This window comes from Pelobates fuscus, chromosome 2 (assembly GCF_036172605.1).
Source record: "Pelobates fuscus isolate aPelFus1 chromosome 2, aPelFus1.pri, whole genome shotgun sequence".
Lineage (NCBI taxonomy): Eukaryota > Metazoa > Chordata > Amphibia > Anura > Pelobatidae > Pelobates > Pelobates fuscus.
Genome location: NC_086318.1, coordinates 370,684,161 through 370,704,106, shown reverse-complemented (window position 1 = coordinate 370,704,106; position 19,946 = coordinate 370,684,161). Strand labels below are relative to the sequence as shown.

At 31.2% G+C, this 19,946-nt stretch overlaps 10 non-coding genes across 10 annotated transcripts; all 10 read left to right on the top strand.

The window, feature by feature from the left end:
* The first annotated feature begins 755 nt into the window (after positions 1–755).
* Positions 756–899, top strand: LOC134591836 (U12 minor spliceosomal RNA). The gene has a single exon (XR_010088552.1). It is a non-coding gene; the product is annotated as a U12 minor spliceosomal RNA (small nuclear RNA).
* A 1,854-nt stretch (positions 900–2,753) lies between these two features.
* Positions 2,754–2,896, top strand: LOC134591770 (U12 minor spliceosomal RNA). The gene has a single exon (XR_010088496.1). It is a non-coding gene; the product is annotated as a U12 minor spliceosomal RNA (small nuclear RNA).
* A 1,854-nt stretch (positions 2,897–4,750) lies between these two features.
* LOC134591769 (U12 minor spliceosomal RNA) lies at positions 4,751–4,893 on the top strand. The gene has a single exon (XR_010088495.1). It is a non-coding gene; the product is annotated as a U12 minor spliceosomal RNA (small nuclear RNA).
* Positions 4,894–6,749: 1,856 nt separating this feature from the next.
* LOC134591768 (U12 minor spliceosomal RNA) lies at positions 6,750–6,892 on the top strand. The gene has a single exon (XR_010088494.1). It is a non-coding gene; the product is annotated as a U12 minor spliceosomal RNA (small nuclear RNA).
* Positions 6,893–8,746: 1,854 nt separating this feature from the next.
* LOC134591805 (U12 minor spliceosomal RNA) lies at positions 8,747–8,889 on the top strand. Its single transcript, XR_010088526.1, has one exon. It is a non-coding gene; the product is annotated as a U12 minor spliceosomal RNA (small nuclear RNA).
* A 1,854-nt stretch (positions 8,890–10,743) lies between these two features.
* On the top strand, positions 10,744–10,886 carry LOC134591767 (U12 minor spliceosomal RNA). The gene has a single exon (XR_010088493.1). It is a non-coding gene; the product is annotated as a U12 minor spliceosomal RNA (small nuclear RNA).
* A 1,856-nt stretch (positions 10,887–12,742) lies between these two features.
* On the top strand, positions 12,743–12,885 carry LOC134591751 (U12 minor spliceosomal RNA). The gene has a single exon (XR_010088479.1). It is a non-coding gene; the product is annotated as a U12 minor spliceosomal RNA (small nuclear RNA).
* A 1,845-nt stretch (positions 12,886–14,730) lies between these two features.
* On the top strand, positions 14,731–14,873 carry LOC134591765 (U12 minor spliceosomal RNA). The gene has a single exon (XR_010088492.1). It is a non-coding gene; the product is annotated as a U12 minor spliceosomal RNA (small nuclear RNA).
* A 1,856-nt stretch (positions 14,874–16,729) lies between these two features.
* On the top strand, positions 16,730–16,872 carry LOC134591750 (U12 minor spliceosomal RNA). The gene has a single exon (XR_010088478.1). It is a non-coding gene; the product is annotated as a U12 minor spliceosomal RNA (small nuclear RNA).
* A 1,847-nt stretch (positions 16,873–18,719) lies between these two features.
* Positions 18,720–18,862, top strand: LOC134591795 (U12 minor spliceosomal RNA). Its single transcript, XR_010088518.1, has one exon. It is a non-coding gene; the product is annotated as a U12 minor spliceosomal RNA (small nuclear RNA).
* Positions 18,863–19,946: the final 1,084 nt, after the last annotated feature.

The window sequence follows — 19,946 nt, the reverse complement described above, 5'->3', positions numbered from 1 at the left end:
CCAGGATCTCTTTTATTCTTTTTTTAAATTGATTTGTACGTATAACTTTAACATACAACAATCAAGTCATAAAATGACATACATTCCTTCTCTCAAAGAGAAAGAAAAGGAAAAACACAAGAACAAGCCAGAAAAAGATATAAATTATATGTAACAATTTTCCAACATAATGTATTATTTTTCTACAACTTTGTTTGTTCTGGTCAGGAGATCTATATGATAGTGAATATTCATTTGCATAGTAAAAGTTTATTTCAATACTATATATGGTTTACATATATATATCAATGTTGGTATGTCCATGAATTCACTGAATCTTGGTTAGTGCCTAATGTTTGGAACTTAGACTAGTAATTTATTAGCTTTACATGACTAATATGTCTATTACAATATTTTCCCTTTTTGATTCCCATTGTAAAATGAGTCCAGTTGTTACATGTAATTACACATTCCAGTCTAGTAAACTGCCCAGGTCTACCTACATCATCTAGTATTTACACTGCAATTAGAGGTTAAGGGTGGCTATATGGAAATTCAAGTTACTTTATATTTGTATATTGCATGTGCCTATTTCCTTACATATTAATTTAATTTCCGTTTGGAAAACAAAAATTAAATAGCTATATATCTCTTTTATTAGGAAATGGTTTGTTGGCCCAAATCCGTGTTAGTTTCATGAAAGTATTTCAGTATGTCACACCAATTTCACTAAGAGGTACCCCAGAAACCATGCAGCGCATGTGGCTTTGTCATGTATGCCTTAAACTAATGAGTAAGGAAAATAACAAGTTGGGGGTAATGCCTAACTTCAATATTATGACCAATTTTTGTTTGGGTATAGGTTACTCTTTGGAGGATCCACCTACTTTGTGGGACCTTTAGGTGCTGTGATCTGCTCTATCCTTGTGTCGTGTAAAAATTAGATTAGTGGGAACCTTTTTGTATCCATATATTTTACATCATACTAGGACATGTGAGAAATAAAAATATACTTAGAATAGCAATTTTGTATAGGCCTATTTAATTGGCTACTTTCCTACTCCTTTCTAAAATGATATTGTGTTGCCAATTCCAACCTGTCAGTGCAGCATGATGGTTCATGAGCCCAAGAGACTAAGCAAAAAGTAATGCATACGAATGCGTATAGTGAGTGTTCGGGAGTTTACTAATAGTGCCAATACATTTTGATGCTATTGATAGCGTTTGGGCATTTGGCGGTTTGGGAGTTATTTCAGGAGTTTGTGGCGTAAAATCAGGGAAATAGAACATTGTTCAATGCCATGTTGTGATCAATGTACGAAATTTGAAATTAATGGTTTGACTTTGTTAATTTAAGGCTATTCGGTATTGAGGGAACTGATTTTTATGTTAAATTCATCTGGTTCAATTAAATCGCGCATAATGAATGAATGAATTTCCATCAAAAATGAATGTAAAAATGGACAGATTTCTCTTCTGACAAAACCAATTTTTTTCCGTACAAATGCATTCATACGAAACAAAAATTTCGGAGGTGCCCAAATCTAGTTGACAACTATTTGAACCGAAACATCCATGCAATTAAAGCAATGTACAGAAAATGATATGGAAAGTAAAATTGTAAAATATCTATTCTATTTTTGGAACAAATAAAGGCTTTTTCTTACTATAGAAAAAGCTGTTAAACAATAAGCAATAGAGCTATAATCACAACAGAACCTTGCATGTCAATAATATGCCTGGTTAATAGACAAGCATTAAGGTTAAAGTGACATCATAATTTAATATTCCATTTTCCAAAAAATCAGTTTTATTAAACCTTGATTTACATTGTAGATGATTACTGCAATATCTATCAAATTTGTTTACAAAAATAGAATTGAAATGACATGACAGCAATTTCTAGAGTAAAATATTCTTAAATGTGAACTTAATCATTTGCATAAATAACAGAGTAGGCGTGGCTTAACATACTGATTTTTTTCAACAGAAAAGTTACCTTTTTCTTTGATTTTATTCCCAGGATCTCTTTTATTCTTTTTTTAAATTGATTTGTACGTATAACTTTAACATACAACAATCAAGTCATAAAATGACATACATTCCTTCTCTCAAAGAGAAAGAAAAGGAAAAACACAAGAACAAGCCAGAAAAAGATATAAATTATATGTAACAATTTTCCAACATAATGTATTATTTTTCTACAACTTTGTTTGTTCTGGTCAGGAGATCTATATGATAGTGAATATTCATTTGCATAGTAAAAGTTTATTTCAATACTATATATGGTTTACATATATATATCAATGTTGGTATGTCCATGAATTCACTGAATCTTGGTTAGTGCCTAATGTTTGGAACTTAGACTAGTAATTTATTAGCTTTACATGACTAATATGTCTATTACAATATTTTCCCTTTTTGATTCCCATTGTAAAATGAGTCCAGTTGTTACATGTAATTACACATTCCAGTCTAGTAAACTGCCCAGGTCTACCTACATCATCTAGTATTTACACTGCAATTAGAGGTTAAGGGTGGCTATATGGAAATTCAAGTTACTTTATATTTGTATATTGCATGTGCCTATTTCCTTACATATTAATTTAATTTCCGTTTGAAAAACAAAAATTAAATAGCTATATATCTCTTTTATTAGGAAATGGTTTGTTTGGCCAAATCCGTGTTAGTTTCATGAAAGTATTTCAGTATGTCACACCAATTTCACTAAGAGGTACCCCAGAAACCATGCAGCGCATGTGGCTTTGTCATGTATGCCTTAAACTAATGAGTAAGGAAAATAACAAGTTGGGGTAATGCCTAACTTCAATATTATGACCAATTTTTGTTTGGGTATAGGTTACTCCTTGGAGGATCCACCTACTTTGTGGGACCTTTAGGTGCTGTGATCTGCTCTATCCTTGTGTCGTGTAAAAATTAGATTAGTGGGAACCTTTTTGTATCCATATATTTTACATCATACTAGGACATGTGAGAAATAAAAATATACTTAGAATAGCAATTTTGTATAGGCCTATTTAATTGGCTACTTTCCTACTCCTTTCTAAAATGATATTGTGTTGCCAATTCCAACCTGTCAGTGCAGCATGATGGTTCATGAGCCCAAGAGACTAAGCAAAAAGTAATGCATACGAATGCGTATAGTGAGTGTTCGGGAGTTTACTAATAGTGCCAATACATTTTGATGCTATTGATAGCGTTTGGGCATTTGGCGGTTTGGGAGTTATTTCAGGAGTTTGTGGCGTAAAATCAGGGAAATAGAACATTGTTCAATGCCATGTTGTGATCAATGTACGAAATTTGAAATTAATGGTTTGACTTTGTTAATTTAAGGCTATTCGGTATTGAGGGAACTGATTTTTATGTTATATTCATCTGGTTCAATTAAATCGCGCCTAATGAATGAATGAATTTCCATCGAAAATGAATGTAAAAATGGACAGATTTCTCTTCTGACAAAACCAATTTTTTTCCATACAAATGCATTCATACGAAACAAAAATTTCGGAGGTGCCCAAATCTAGTTGACAACTATTTGAACCGAAACATCCATGCAATTAAAGCAATGTACAGAAAATGATATGGAAAGTAAAATTGTAAAATATCTATTCTATTTTTGGAACAAATAAAGGCTTTTTCTTACTATAGAAAAAGCTGTTAAACAATAAGCAATAGAGCTATAATCACAACAGAACCTTGCATGTCAATTATATGCCTGGTTAATAGACAAGCATTAAGGTTAAAGTGACATCATAATTTAATATTCCATTTTCCAAAAAATCAGTTTTATTAAACCTTGATTTACATTGTAGATGATTACTGCAATATCTATCAAATTTGTTTACAAAAATAGAATTGAAATGACATGACAGCAATTTCTAGAGTAAAATATTCTTAAATGTGAACTTAATCATTTGCATAAATAACAGAGTAGGCGTGGCTTAACATACTGATTTTTTTCAACAGAAAAGTTACCTTTTTCTTTGATTTTATTCCCAGGATCTCTTTTATTCTTTTTTTAAATTGATTTGTACGTATAACTTTAACATACAACAATCAAGTCATAAAATGACATACATTCCTTCTCTCAAAGAGAAAGAAAAGGAAAAACACAAGAACAAGCCAGAAAAAGATATAAATTATATGTAACAATTTTCCAACATAATGTATTATTTTTCTACAACTTTGTTTGTTCTGGTCAGGAGATCTATATGATAGTGAATATTCATTTGCATAGTAAAAGTTTATTTCAATACTATATATGGTTTACATATATATATCAATGTTGGTATGTCCATGAATTCACTGAATCTTGGTTAGTGCCTAATGTTTGGAACTTAGACTAGTAATTTATTAGCTTTACATGACTAATATGTCTATTACAATATTTTCCCTTTTTGATTCCCATTGTAAAATGAGTCCAGTTGTTACATGTAATTACACATTCCAGTCTAGTAAACTGCCCAGGTCTACCTACATCATCTAGTATTTACACTGCAATTAGAGGTTAAGGGTGGCTATATGGAAATTCAAGTTACTTTATATTTGTATATTGCATGTGCCTATTTCCTTACATATTAATTTAATTTCCGTTTGGAAAACAAGAATTAAATAGCTATATATCTCTTTTATTAGGAAATGGTTTGTTGGCCCAAATCCGTGTTAGTTTCATGAAAGTATTTCAGTATGTCACACCAATTTCACTAAGAGGTACCCCAGAAACCATGCAGCGCATGTGGCTTTGTCATGTATGCCTTAAACTAATGAGTAAGGAAAATAACAAGTTGGGGTAATGCCTAACTTCAATATTATGACCAATTTTTGTTTGGGTATAGGTTACTCCTTGGAGGATCCACCTACTTTGTGGGACCTTTAGGTGCTGTGATCTGCTCTATCCTTGTGTCGTGTAAAAATTAGATTAGTGGGAACCTTTTTGTATCCATATATTTTACATCATACTAGGACATGTGAGAAATAAAAATATACTTAGAATAGCAATTTTGTATAGGCCTATTTAATTGGCTACTTTCCTACTCCTTTCTAAAATGATATTGTGTTGCCAATTCCAACCTGTCAGTGCAGCATGATGGTTCATGAGCCCAAGAGACTAAGCAAAAAGTAATGCATACGAATGCGTATAGTGAGTGTTCGGGAGTTTACTAATAGTGCCAATACATTTTGATGCTATTGATAGCGTTTGGGCATTTGGCGGTTTGGGAGTTATTTCAGGAGTTTGTGGCGTAAAATCAGGGAAATAGAACATTGTTCAATGCCATGTTGTGATCAATGTACGAAATTTGAAATTAATGGTTTGACTTTGTTAATTTAAGGCTATTCGGTATTGAGGGAACTGATTTTTATGTTAAATTCATCTGGTTCAATTAAATCGCGCATAATGAATGAATGAATTTCCATCGAAAATGAATGTAAAAATGGACAGATTTCTCTTCTGACAAAACCAATTTTTTTCCGTACAAATGCATTCATACGAAACAAAAATTTCGGAGATGCCCAAATCTAGTTGACAACTATTTGAACCAAAACATCCATGCAATTAAAGCAATGTACAGAAAATTATATGGAAAGTAAAATTGTAAAATATCTATTCTATTTTTGTAACAAATAAAGGCTTTTTCTTACTATAGAAAAAGCTGTTAAACAATAAGCAATAGAGCTATAATCACAACAGAACCTTGCATGTCAATAATATGCCTGGTTAATAGACAAGCATTAAGGTTAAAGTGACATCATAATTTAATATTCCATTTTCCAAAAAATCAGTTTTATTAAACCTTGATTTACATTGTAGATGATTACTGCAATATCTATCAAATTTGTTTACAAAAATAGAATTGAAATGACATGACAGCAATTTCTAGAGTAAAATATTCTTAAATGTGAACTTAATCATTTGCATATATAACAGAGTAGGCGTGGCTTAACATACTGATTTTTTTCAACAGAAAAGTTACCTTTTTCTTTGATTTTATTCCCAGGATCTCTTTTATTCTTTTTTTAAATTGATTTGTACGTATAACTATAACATACAACAATCAAGTCATAAAATGACATACATTCCTTCTCTCAAAGAGAAAGAAAAGGAAAAACACAAGAACAAGCCAGAAAAAGATATAAATTATATGTAACAATTTTCCAACATAATGTATTATTTTTCTACAACTTTGTTTATTCTGGTCAGGAGATCTATATGATAGTGAATATTCATTTGCATAGTAAAAGTTTATTTCAATACTATATATGGTTTACATATATATATATCAATGTTGGTGTGTCCATGAATTCACTGAATCTTGGTTAGTGCCTAATGTTTGGAACTTAGACTAGTAATTTATTAGCTTTACATGACTAATATGTATATTACAATATTTTCCCTTTTTGATTCCCATTGTAAAATGAGTCCAGTTGTTACATGTAATTACACATTCCAGTCTAGTAAACTGCCCAGGTCTACCTACATCATCTAGTATTTACACTGCAATTAGAGGTTAAAGGTGGCTATATGGAAATTCAAGTTACTTTATATTTGTATATTGCATGTGCCTATTTCCTTACATATTAATTTAATTTCCGTTTGGAAAACAAAAATTAAATAGCTATATATCTCTTTTATTAGGAAATGGTTTGTTGGCCCAAATCCGTGTTAGTTTCATGAAAGTATTTCAGTATGTCACACCAATTTCACTAAGAGGTACCCCAGAAACCATGCAGCGCATGTGGCTTTGTCATGTATGCCTTAAACTAATGAGTAAGGAAAATAACAAGTTGGGGTAATGCCTAACTTCAATATTATGACCAATTTTTGTTTGGGTATAGGTTACTCCTTGGAGGATCCACCTACTTTGTGGGACCTTTAGGTGCTGTGATCTGCTCTATCCTTGTGTCGTGTAAAAATTAGATTAGTGGGAACCTTTTTGTATCCATATATTTTACATCATACTAGGACATGTGAGAAATAAAAATATACTTAGAATAGCAATTTTGTATAGGCCTATTTAATTGGCTACTTTCCTACTCCTTTCTAAAATGATATTGTGTTGCCAATTCCAACCTGTCAGTGCAGCATGATGGTTCATGAGCCCAAGAGACTAAGCAAAAAGTAATGCATACGAATGCGTATAGTGAGTGTTCGGGAGTTTACTAATAGTGCCAATACATTTTGATGCTATTGATAGCGTTTGGGCATTTGGCGGTTTGGGAGTTATTTCAGGAGTTTGTGGCGTAAAATCAGGGAAATAGAACATTGTTCAATGCCATGTTGTGATCAATGTACGAAATTTGAAATTAATGGTTTGACTTTGTTAATTTAAGGCTATTCGGTATTGAGGGAACTGATTTTTATGTTAAATTCATCTGGTTCAATTAAATCGCGCATAATGAATGAATGAATTTCCATCGAAAATGAATGTAAAAATGGACAGATTTCTCTTCTGACAAAACCAATTTTTTTCCGTACAAATGCATTCATACGAAACAAAAATTTCGGAGATGCCCAAATCTAGTTGACAACTATTTGAACCAAAACATCCATGCAATTAAAGCAATGTACAGAAAATGATATGGAAAGTAAAATTGTAAAATATCTATTCTATTTTTGTAACAAATAAAGGCTTTTTCTTACTATAGAAAAAGCTGTTAAACAATAAGCAATAGAGCTATAATCACAACAGAACCTTGCATGTCAATAATATGCCTGGTTAATAGACAAGCATTAAGGTTAAAGTGACATCATAATTTAATATTCCATTTTCCAAAAAATCAGTTTTATTAAACCTTGATTTACATTGTAGATGATTACTGCAATATCTATCAAATTTGTTTACAAAAATAGAATTGAAATGACATGACAGCAATTTCTAGAGTAAAATATTCTTAAATGTGAACTTAATCATTTGCATAAATAACAGAGTAGGCGTGGCTTAACATACTGATTTTTTTCAACAGAAAAGTTACCTTTTTCTTTGATTTTATTCCCAGGATCTCTTTTATTCTTTTTTTAAATTGATTTGTACGTATAACTTTAACATACAACAATCAAGTCATAAAATGACATACATTCCTTCTCTCAAAGAGAAAGAAAAGGAAAAACACAAGAACAAGCCAGAAAAAGATATAAATTATATGTAACAATTTTCCAACATAATGTATTATTTTTCTACAACTTTGTTTGTTCTGGTCAGGAGATCTATATGATAGTGAATATTCATTTGCATAGTAAAAGTTTATTTCAATACTATATATGGTTTACATATATATATCAATGTTGGTATGTCCATGAATTCACTGAATCTTGGTTAGTGCCTAATGTTTGGAACTTAGACTAGTAATTTATTAGCTTTACATGACTAATATGTCTATTACAATATTTTCCCTTTTTGATTCCCATTGTAAAATGAGTCCAGTTGTTACATGTAATTACACATTCCAGTCTAGTAAACTGCCCAGGTCTACCTACATCATCTAGTATTTACACTGCAATTAGAGGTTAAGGGTGGCTATATGGAAATTCAAGTTACTTTATATTTGTATATTGCATGTGCCTATTTCCTTACATATTAATTTAATTTCCGTTTGGAAAACAAAAATTAAATAGCTATATATCTCTTTTATTAGGAAATGGTTTGTTGGCCCAAATCCGTGTTAGTTTCATGAAAGTATTTCAGTATGTCACACCAATTTCACTAAGAGGTACCCCAGAAACCATGCAGCGCATGTGGCTTTGTCATGTATGCCTTAAACTAATGAGTAAGGAAAATAACAAGTTGGGGTAATGCCTAACTTCAATATTATGACCAATTTTTGTTTGGGTATAGGTTACTCTTTGGAGGATCCACCTACTTTGTGGGACCTTTAGGTGCTGTGATCTGCTCTATCCTTGTGTCGTGTAAAAATTAGATTAGTGGGAACCTTTTTGTATCCATATATTTTACATCATACTAGGACATGTGAGAAATAAAAATATACTTAGAATAGCAATTTTGTATAGGCCTATTTAATTGGCTACTTTCCTACTCCTTTCTAAAATGATATTGTGTTGCCAATTCCAACCTGTCAGTGCAGCATGATGGTTCATGAGCCCAAGAGACTAAGCAAAAAGTAATGCATACGAATGCGTATAGTGAGTGTTCGGGAGTTTACTAATAGTGCCAATACATTTTGATGCTATTGATAGCGTTTGGGCATTTGGCGGTTTGGGAGTTATTTCAGGAGTTTGTGGCGTAAAATCAGGGAAATAGAACATTGTTCAATGCCATGTTGTGATCAATGTACGAAATTTGAAATTAATGGTTTGACTTTGTTAATTTAAGGCTATTCGGTATTGAGGGAACTGATTTTTATGTTAAATTCATCTGGTTCAATTAAATCGCGCATAATGAATGAATGAATTTCCATCGAAAATGAATGTAAAAATGGACAGATTTCTCTTCTGACAAAACCAATTTTTTTCCGTACAAATGCATTCATACGAAACAAAAATTTCGGAGGTGCCCAAATCTAGTTGACAACTATTTGAACCGAAACATCCATGCAATTAAAGCAATGTACAGAAAATGATATGGAAAGTAAAATTGTAAAATATCTATTCTATTTTTGGAACAAATAAAGGCTTTTTCTTACTATAGAAAAAGCTGTTAAACAATAAGCAATAGAGCTATAATCACAACAGAACCTTGCATGTCAATAATATGCCTGGTTAATAGACAAGCATTAAGGTTAAAGTGACATCATAATTTAATATTCCATTTTCCAAAAAATCAGTTTTATTAAACCTTGATTTACATTGTAGATGATTACTGCAATATCTATCAAATTTGTTTACAAAAATAGAATTGAAATGACATGACAGCAATTTCTAGAGTAAAATATTCTTAAATGTGAACTTAATCATTTGCATAAATAACAGAGTAGGCGTGGCTTAACATACTGATTTTTTTCAACAGAAAAGTTACCTTTTTCTTTGATTTTATTCCCAGGATCTCTTTTATTCTTTTTTTAAATTGATTTGTACGTATAACTTTAACATACAACAATCAAGTCATAAAATGACATACATTCCTTCTCTCAAAGAGAAAGAAAAGGAAAAACACAAGAACAAGCCAGAAAAAGATATAAATTATATGTAACAATTTTCCAACATAATGTATTATTTTTCTACAACTTTGTTTGTTCTGGTCAGGAGATCTATATGATAGTGAATATTCATTTGCATAGTAAAAGTTTATTTCAATACTATATATGGTTTACATATATATATCAATGTTGGTATGTCCATGAATTCACTGAATCTTGGTTAGTGCCTAATGTTTGGAACTTAGACTAGTAATTTATTAGCTTTACATGACTAATATGTCTATTACAATATTTTCCCTTTTTGATTCCCATTGTAAAATGAGTCCAGTTGTTACATGTAATTACACATTCCAGTCTAGTAAACTGCCCAGGTCTACCTACATCATCTAGTATTTACACTGCAATTAGAGGTTAAGGGTGGCTATATGGAAATTCAAGTTACTTTATATTTGTATATTGCATGTGCCTATTTCCTTACATATTAATTTAATTTCCGTTTGGAAAACAAAAATTAAATAGCTATATATCTCTTTTATTAGGAAATGGTTTGTTGGCCCAAATCCGTGTTAGTTTCATGAAAGTATTTCAGTATGTCACACCAATTTCACTAAGAGGTACCCCCGAAACCATGCAGCGCATGTGGCTTTGTCATGTATGCCTTAAACTAATGAGTAAGGAAAATAACAAGTTGGGGTAATGCCTAACTTCAATATTATGACCAATTTTTGTTTGGGTATAGGTTACTCCTTGGAGGATCCACCTACTTTGTGGGACCTTTAGGTGCTGTGATCTGCTCTATCCTTGTGTCGTGTAAAAATTAGATTAGTGGGAACCTTTTTGTATCCATATATTTTACATCATACTAGGACATGTGAGAAATAAAAATATACTTAGAATAGCAATTTTGTATAGGCCTATTTAATTGGCTACTTTCCTACTCCTTTCTAAAATGATATTGTGTTGCCAATTCCAACCTGTCAGTGCAGCATGATGGTTCATGAGCCCAAGAGACTAAGCAAAAAGTAATGCATACGAATGCGTATAGTGAGTGTTCGGGAGTTTACTAATAGTGCCAATACATTTTGATGCTATTGATAGTGTTTGGGCATTTGGCGGTTTGGGAGTTATTTCAGGAGTTTGTGGCGTAAAATCAGGGAAATAGAACATTGTTCAATGCCATGTTGTGATCAATGTACGAAATTTGAAATTAATGGTTTGACTTTGTTAATTTAAGGCTATTCGGTATTGAGGGAACTGATTTTTATGTTATATTCATCTGGTTCAATTAAATCGCGCCTAATGAATGAATGAATTTCCATCGAAAATGAATGGAAAAATGGACAGATTTCTCTTCTGACAAAACCATTTTTTTTCCGTACAAATGCATTCATACGAAACAAAAATTTCGGAGGTGCCCAAATCTAGTTGACAACTATTTGAACCAAAACATCCATGCAATTAAAGCAATGTACAGAAAATGATATGGAAAGTAAAATTGTAAAATATCTCTTCTATTTTTGGAACAAATAAAGGCTTTTTCTTACAATAGAAAAAGCTGTTAAACAATAAGCAATAGAGCTATAATCACAACAGGAGCTTGCATGTCCATAATATGCCTGGTTAATAGACAAGCATTAAGGTTAAAGTGACATCATAATTTAATATTCCATTTTCCAAAAAATCAGTTTTATTAAACCTTGATTTACATGTTAGATGATTACTGCAATATTTATCAAAATTTTTTACAAAAATAGAATTGAAATGACATGACAGCAATTTCTAGAGTAAAATATTCTTAAATGTGAACTTAATCATTTGCATAAATAACAGAGTAGGCGTGGCTTAACATACTGATTTTTTTCAACAGAAAAGTTACCTTTTTCTTTGATTTTATTCCCAGGATCTCTTTTATTCTTTTTTTAAATTGATTTGTACGTATAACTATAACATACAACAATCAAGTCATAAAATGACATACATTCCTTCTCTCAAAGAGAAAGAAAAGGAAAAACACAAGAACAAGCCAGAAAAAGATATAAATTATATGTAACAATTTTCCAACATAATGTATTATTTTTCTACAACTTTGTTTGTTCTGGTCAGGAGATCTATATGATAGTGAATATTCATTTGCATAGTAAAAGTTTATTTCAATACTATATATGGTTTACATATATATATATCAATGTTGGTGTGTCCATGAATTCACTGAATCTTGGTTAGTGCCTAATGTTTGGAACTTAGACTAGTAATTTATTAGCTTTACATGACTAATATGTCTATTACAATATTTTCCCTTTTTGATTCCCATTGTAAAATGAGTCCAGTTGTTACATGTAATTACACATTCCAGTCTAGTAAACTGCCCAGGTTTACCTACATCATCTAGTATTTACACTGCAATTAGAGGTTAAGGGTGGCTATATGGAAATTCAAGTTACTTTATATTTGTATATTGCATGTGCTTATTTCCTTACATATTAATTTAATTTCCGTTTGGAAAACAAAAATTAAATAGCTATATATCTCTTTTATTAGGAAATGGTTTGTTGGCCCAAATCCGTGTTAGTTTCATGAAAGTATTTCAGTATGTCACACCAATTTCACTAAGAGGTACCCCAGAAACCATGCAGCGCATGTGGCTTTGTCATGTATGCCTTAAACTAATGAGTAAGGAAAATAACAAGTTGGGGTAATGCCTAACTTCAATATTATGACCAATTTTTGTTTGGGTATAGGTTACCCATTGGAGGATCCACCTACTTTGTGGGACCTCTAGGTGCTGTGATCTGCCCTATCCTTGTGTCGTGTAAAAATTAGATTAGTGGGAACATTTTTGTATCCATATATTTTACATCATACTAGGACATGTGAGAAAAAAAATATACTTAGAATAGCAATTTTGTATAGGCCTATTTAATTGGCTACTTTCCTGCTCCTTTCTAAAATGATATTGTGTTGCCAATTCCAACCTGTCAGTGCAGCATGATGATTCATGAGCCCAAGAGACTAAGCAAAAAGCAATGCATACGAATGCGTATAGTGAGTGTTTGGGAGTTTACTAATAGTGCCAATACATTTTCATGCTATTGATAGCGTTTGGGCATTTGGGAGTTATTTCAGGAGTTTGTGGCGTAAAATCAGGGAAATAGAACATTGTTCAATGCCATGTTGTGATCAATGTACGAAATTTGAAATTAATGGTTTGACTTTGTTAATTTAAGGCTATTCGGTATTGAGGGAACTGATTTTTATGTTAAATTCATCTGGTTCAATTAAATCGCGCCTAATGAATGAATGAATTTCCATCGAAAATGAATGGAAAAATGGACAGATTTCTCTTCTGACAAAACCAATTTTTTTCTGTACAAATGCATTCATACGAAACAAAAATTTCGGAGGTGCCCAAATCTAGTTGACAACTATTTGAACCGAAACATCCATGCAATTAAAGCAATTCACAGAAAATGATATGGAAATTAAAATTGTAAAATATCTATTCTATTTTTGGAACAAATAAAGGCTTTTTCTTACTATAGAAAAAGCTGTTAAACAATAAGCAATAGAGCTATAATCACAACAGAACCTTGCATGTCAATAATATGCCTAGTTAATAGACAAACATTAAGGTTAAAGTGACATCATAATTTAATATTCCATTTTCCAAAAAATCAGTTTTATTAAACCTTGATTTACATTGTAGATGATTACTGCAATATCTATCAAATTTGTTTACAAAAATAGAATTGAAATGACATGACAGCAATTTCTAGAGTAAAATATTCTTAAATGTGAACTTAATCATTTGCATAAATAACAGAGTAGGCGTGGCTTAACATACTGATTTTTTTCAACAGAAAAGTTACCTTTTTCTTTGATTTTATTCCCAGGATCTCTTTTATTCTTTTTTTAAATTGATTTGTACGTATAACTTTAACATACAACAATCAAGTCATAAAATGACATACATTCCTTCTCTCAAAGAGAAAGAAAAGGAAAAACACAAGAACAAGCCAGAAAAAGATATAAATTATATGTAACAATTTTCCAACATAATGTATTATTTTTCTACAACTTTGTTTGTTCTGGTCAGGAGATCTATATGATAGTGAATATTCATTTGCATAGTAAAAGTTTATTTCAATACTATATATGGTTTACATATATATATCAATGTTGGTATGTCCATGAATTCACTGAATCTTGGTTAGTGCCTAATGTTTGGAACTTAGACTAGTAATTTATTAGCTTTACATGACTAATATGTCTATTACAATATTTTCCCTTTTTGATTCCCATTGTAAAATGAGTCCAGTTGTTACATGTAATTACACATTCCAGTCTAGTAAACTGCCCAGGTCTACCTACATCATCTAGTATTTACACTGCAATTAGAGGTTAAGGGTGGCTATATGGAAATTCAAGTTACTTTATATTTGTATATTGCATGTGCCTATTTCCTTACATATTAATTTAATTTCCGTTTGGAAAACAAAAATTAAATAGCTATATATCTCTTTTATTAGGAAATGGTTTGTTGGCCCAAATCCGTGTTAGTTTCATGAAAGTATTTCAGTATGTCACACCAATTTCACTAAGAGGTACCCCAGAAACCATGCAGCGCATGTGGCTTTGTCATGTATGCCTTAAACTAATGAGTAAGGAAAATAACAAGTTGGGGTAATGCCTAACTTCAATATTATGACCAATTTTTGTTTGGGTATAGGTTACTCCTTGGAGGATCCACCTACTTTGTGGGACCTTTAGGTGCTGTGATCTGCTCTATCCTTGTGTCGTGTAAAAATTAGATTAGTGGGAACCTTTTTGTATCCATATATTTTACATCATACTAGGACATGTGAGAAATAAAAATATACTTAGAATAGCAATTTTGTATAGGCCTATTTAATTGGCTACTTTCCTACTCCTTTCTAAAATGATATTGTGTTGCCAATTCCAACCTGTCAGTGCAGCATGATGGTTCATGAGCCCAAGAGACTAAGCAAAAAGTAATGCATACGAATGCGTATAGTGAGTGTTCGGGAGTTTACTAATAGTGCCAATACATTTTGATGCTATTGATAGCGTTTGGGCATTTGGCGGTTTGGGAGTTATTTCAGGAGTTTGTGGCGTAAAATCAGGGAAATAGAACATTGTTCAATGCCATGTTGTGATCAATGTACGAAATTTGAAATTAATGGTTTGACTTTGTTAATTTAAGGCTATTCGGTATTGAGGGAACTGATTTTTATGTTATATTCATCTGGTTCAATTAAATCGCGCCTAATGAATGAATGAATTTCCATCGAAAATGAATGGAAAAATGGACAGATTTCTCTTCTGACAAAACCAATTTTTTTCCGTACAAATGCATTCATACGAAACAAAAATTTCGGAGGTGCCCAAATCTAGTTGACAACTATTTGAACCAAAACATCCATGCAATTAAAGCAATGTACAGAAAATGATATGGAAAGTAAAATTGTAAAATATCTCTTCTATTTTTGGAACAAATAAAGGCTTTTTCTTACAATAGAAAAAGCTGTTAAACAATAAGCAATAGAGCTATAATCACAACAGGAGCTTGCATGTCCATAATATGCCTGGTTAATAGACAAGCATTAAGGTTAAAGTGACATCATAATTTAATATTCCATTTTCCAAAAAATCAGTTTTATTAAACCTTGATTTACATGTTAGATGATTACTGCAATATTTATCAAAATTTTTTACAAAAATAGAATTGAAATGACATGACAGCAATTTCTAGAGTAAAATATTCTTAAATGTGAACTTAATCATTTGCATAAATAACAGAGTAGGCGTGGCTTAACATACTGATTTTTTTCAACAGAAAAGTTACCTTTTTCTTTGATTTTATTCCCAGGATCTCTTTTATTCTTTTTTTAAATTGATTTGTACGTATAACTATAACATACAACAATCAAGTCATAAAATGACATACATTCCTTCTCTCAAAGAGAAAGAAAAGGAAAAACACAAGAACAAGCCAGAAAAAGATATAAATTATATGTAACAATTTTCCAACATAATGTATTATTTTTCTACAACTTTGTTTGTTCTGGTCAGGAGATCTATATGATAGTGAATATTCATTTGCATAGTAAAAGTTTATTTCAATACTATATATGGTTTACATATATATATATCAATGTTGGTGTGTCCATGAATTCACTGAATCTTGGTTAGTGCCTAATGTTTGGAACTTAGACTAGTAATTTATTAGCTTTACATGACTAATATGTCTATTACAATATTTTCCCTTTTTGATTCCCATTGTAAAATGAGTCCAGTTGTTACATGTAATTACACATTCCAGTCTAGTAAACTGCCCAGGTTTACCTACATCATCTAGTATTTACACTGCAATTAGAGGTTAAGGGTGGCTATATGGAAATTCAAGTTACTTTATATTTGTATATTGCATGTGCTTATTTCCTTACATATTAATTTAATTTCCGTTTGGAAAACAAAAATTAAATAGCTATATATCTCTTTTATTAGGAAATGGTTTGTTGGCCCAAATCCGTGTTAGTTTCATGAAAGTATTTCAGTATGTCACACCAATTTCACTAAGAGGTACCCCAGAAACCATGCAGCGCATGTGGCTTTGTCATGTATGCCTTAAACTAATGAGTAAGGAAAATAACAAGTTGGGGTAATGCCTAACTTCAATATTATGACCAATTTTTGTTTGGGTATAGGTTACCCATTGGAGGATCCACCTACTTTGTGGGACCTCTAGGTGCTGTGATCTGCCCTATCCTTGTGTCGTGTAAAAATTAGATTAGTGGGAACATTTTTGTATCCATATATTTTACATCATACTAGGACATGTGAGAAAAAAAATATACTTAGAATAGCAATTTTGTATAGGCCTATTTAATTGGCTACTTTCCTGCTCCTTTCTAAAATGATATTGTGTTGCCAATTCCAACCTGTCAGTGCAGCATGATGATTCATGAGCCCAAGAGACTAAGCAAAAAGCAATGCATACGAATGCGTATAGTGAGTGTTTGGGAGTTTACTAATAGTGCCAATACATTTTCATGCTATTGATAGCGTTTGGGCATTTGGGAGTTATTTCAGGAGTTTGTGGCGTAAAATCAGGGAAATAGAACATTGTTCAATGCCATGTTGTGATCAATGTACGAAATTTGAAATTAATGGTTTGACTTTGTTAATTTAAGGCTATTCGGTATTGAGGGAACTGATTTTTATGTTAAATTCATCTGGTTCAATTAAATCGCGCCTAATGAATGAATGAATTTCCATCGAAAATGAATGGAAAAATGGACAGATTTCTCTTCTGACAAAACCAATTTTTTTCTGTACAAATGCATTCATACGAAACAAAAATTTCGGAGGTGCCCAAATCTAGTTGACAACTATTTGAACCGAAACATCCATGCAATTAAAGCAATTCACAGAAAATGATATGGAAATTAAAATTGTAAAATATCTATTCTATTTTTGGAACAAATAAAGGCTTTTTCTTACTATAGAAAAAGCTGTTAAACAATAAGCAATAGAGCTATAATCACAACAGAACCTTGCATGTCAATAATATGCCTGGTTAATAGACAAACATTAAGGTTAAAGTGACATCATAATTTAATATTCCATTTTCCAAAAAATCAGTTTTATTAAACCTTGATTTACATTGTAGATGATTACTGCAATATCTATCAAATTTGTTTACAAAAATAGAATTGAAATGACATGACAGCAATTTCTAGAGTAAAATATTCTTAAATGTGAACTTAATCATTTGCATAAATAACAGAGTAGGCGTGGCTTAACATACTGATTTTTTTCAACAGAAAAGTTACCTTTTTCTTTGATTTTATTCCCAGGATCTCTTTTATTCTTTTTGTAAATTGATTTGTACGTATAACTATAACATACAACAATCAAGTCATAAAATGACATACATTCCTTCTCTCAAAGAGAAAGAAAAGGAAAAACACAAGAACAAGCCAGAAAAAGATATAAATTATATGTAACAATTTTCCAACATAATGTATTATTTTTCTACAACTTTGTTTGTTCTGGTCAGGAGATCTATATGATATTGAATATTCATTTGCATAGTAAAAGTTAATTTCAATACTACATATGGTTTACATATATATATATCAATGTTGGTGTGTCCATGAATTCACTGAATCTTGGTTAGTGCCTAATGTTTGGAACTTAGACTAGTAATTTATTAGCTTTACATGACTAATATGTCTCTTACAATATTTTCCCTTTTTGATTCCCATTGTAAAATGAGTCCAGTTGTTACATGTAATTACACATTCCAGACTAGTAAACTGCCCAGGTTTACCTACATCATCTAGTATTTACACTGCAATTAGAGGTTAAGGGTGGCTATATGGAAATTCAAGTTACTTTATATTTGTATATTGCATGTGCTTATTTCCTTACATATTAATTTAATTTCCGTTTGGAAAACAAAAATTAAATAGCTATATATCTCTTTTATTAGGAAATGGTTTGTTGGCCCAAATCCGTGTTAGTTTCATGAAAGTATTTCAGTATGTCACACCAATTTCACTAAGAGGTACCCCAGAAACCATGCAGCGCATGTGGCTTTGTCATGTATGCCTTAAACTAATGAGTAAGGAAAATAACAAGTTGGGGTAATGCCTAACTTCAATATTATGACCAATTTTTGTTTGGGTATAGGTTACCCCTTGGAGTATTCACGTACTTTGTGGGACCTCTAGGTGCTGTGATCTGCCCTATCCTTGTGTCGTATAAAAATTTGATTAGTGGGAACCTTTTTGTATCCATATATCTTACATCATACTAACTAGGACATGTGAGAAAAAAAATATAATTAGAATAGCAATTTTGTATAGGCCTATTTAATTGGCTACTTTCCTACTCCTTTCTAAAATGATATTGTGTTGCCAATTCCAACCTGTCAGTGCAGCATGAACTGAAACATCCAAGCAATTAAAGCAATGTACAGAAAATGATATGGAAAGTAAAATTTTAAAATATCTATTCTATTTTTGGAACAAATAAAGGCTTTTTCTTACTATTGAAAAAGCTGTTAAACAATAAGCAATAGAGCTATAATCACAACAGGACCTTGCATGTCAATAATATGCCTGGTTAATAGAATAGCATTAAGGTTAAAGTGACATCATAATTTAATATTCAATTTTCCAAAAAATCAGTTTTATTAAACCTTGATTTACATTGTAGATGATTACTGCAATATCTATCAAATTTTTTTTTAACAATAATAGAATTGAAATGACATGACAGCAATTTTTAGAGTAAAATATTCTTAAATGTGAACTTAATCATTTGCATAAATAACAGAGTAGGCGTGGCTTAACATACTGATTTTTTTCAACAGAAAAGTTACCTTTTTCTTTGATTTTATTCTCAGGATCTCTTTTATTCTTTTTTTAAATTGATTTGTACGTATAACTATAACATACAACAATCAAGTCATAAAATGACATACATTCCTTCTCTCAAAGACAAAGAAAAGGAAAAATACAAGAACAAGCCAGAAAAATATATAAATTATATGTAACAATTTTCCAACATAATGTATTATTTTTCTACAACTTTGTATGTTCTGGTCAGGAGATCTATATGATATTGAATATTCATTTGCATAGTAAAAGTTTATTTCAATACTATATATGGTTTACATATATATATCAATGTTGGCGTGTCCATGAATTCACTGAATCTTGGTTAGTGCCTAATGTTTGGAACTTAGACTAGTAATTTATTAGCTTTACATGACTAATATGTCTATTATTATATTTTCCCTTTTTGATTCCCATTGTAAAATGAGTCCA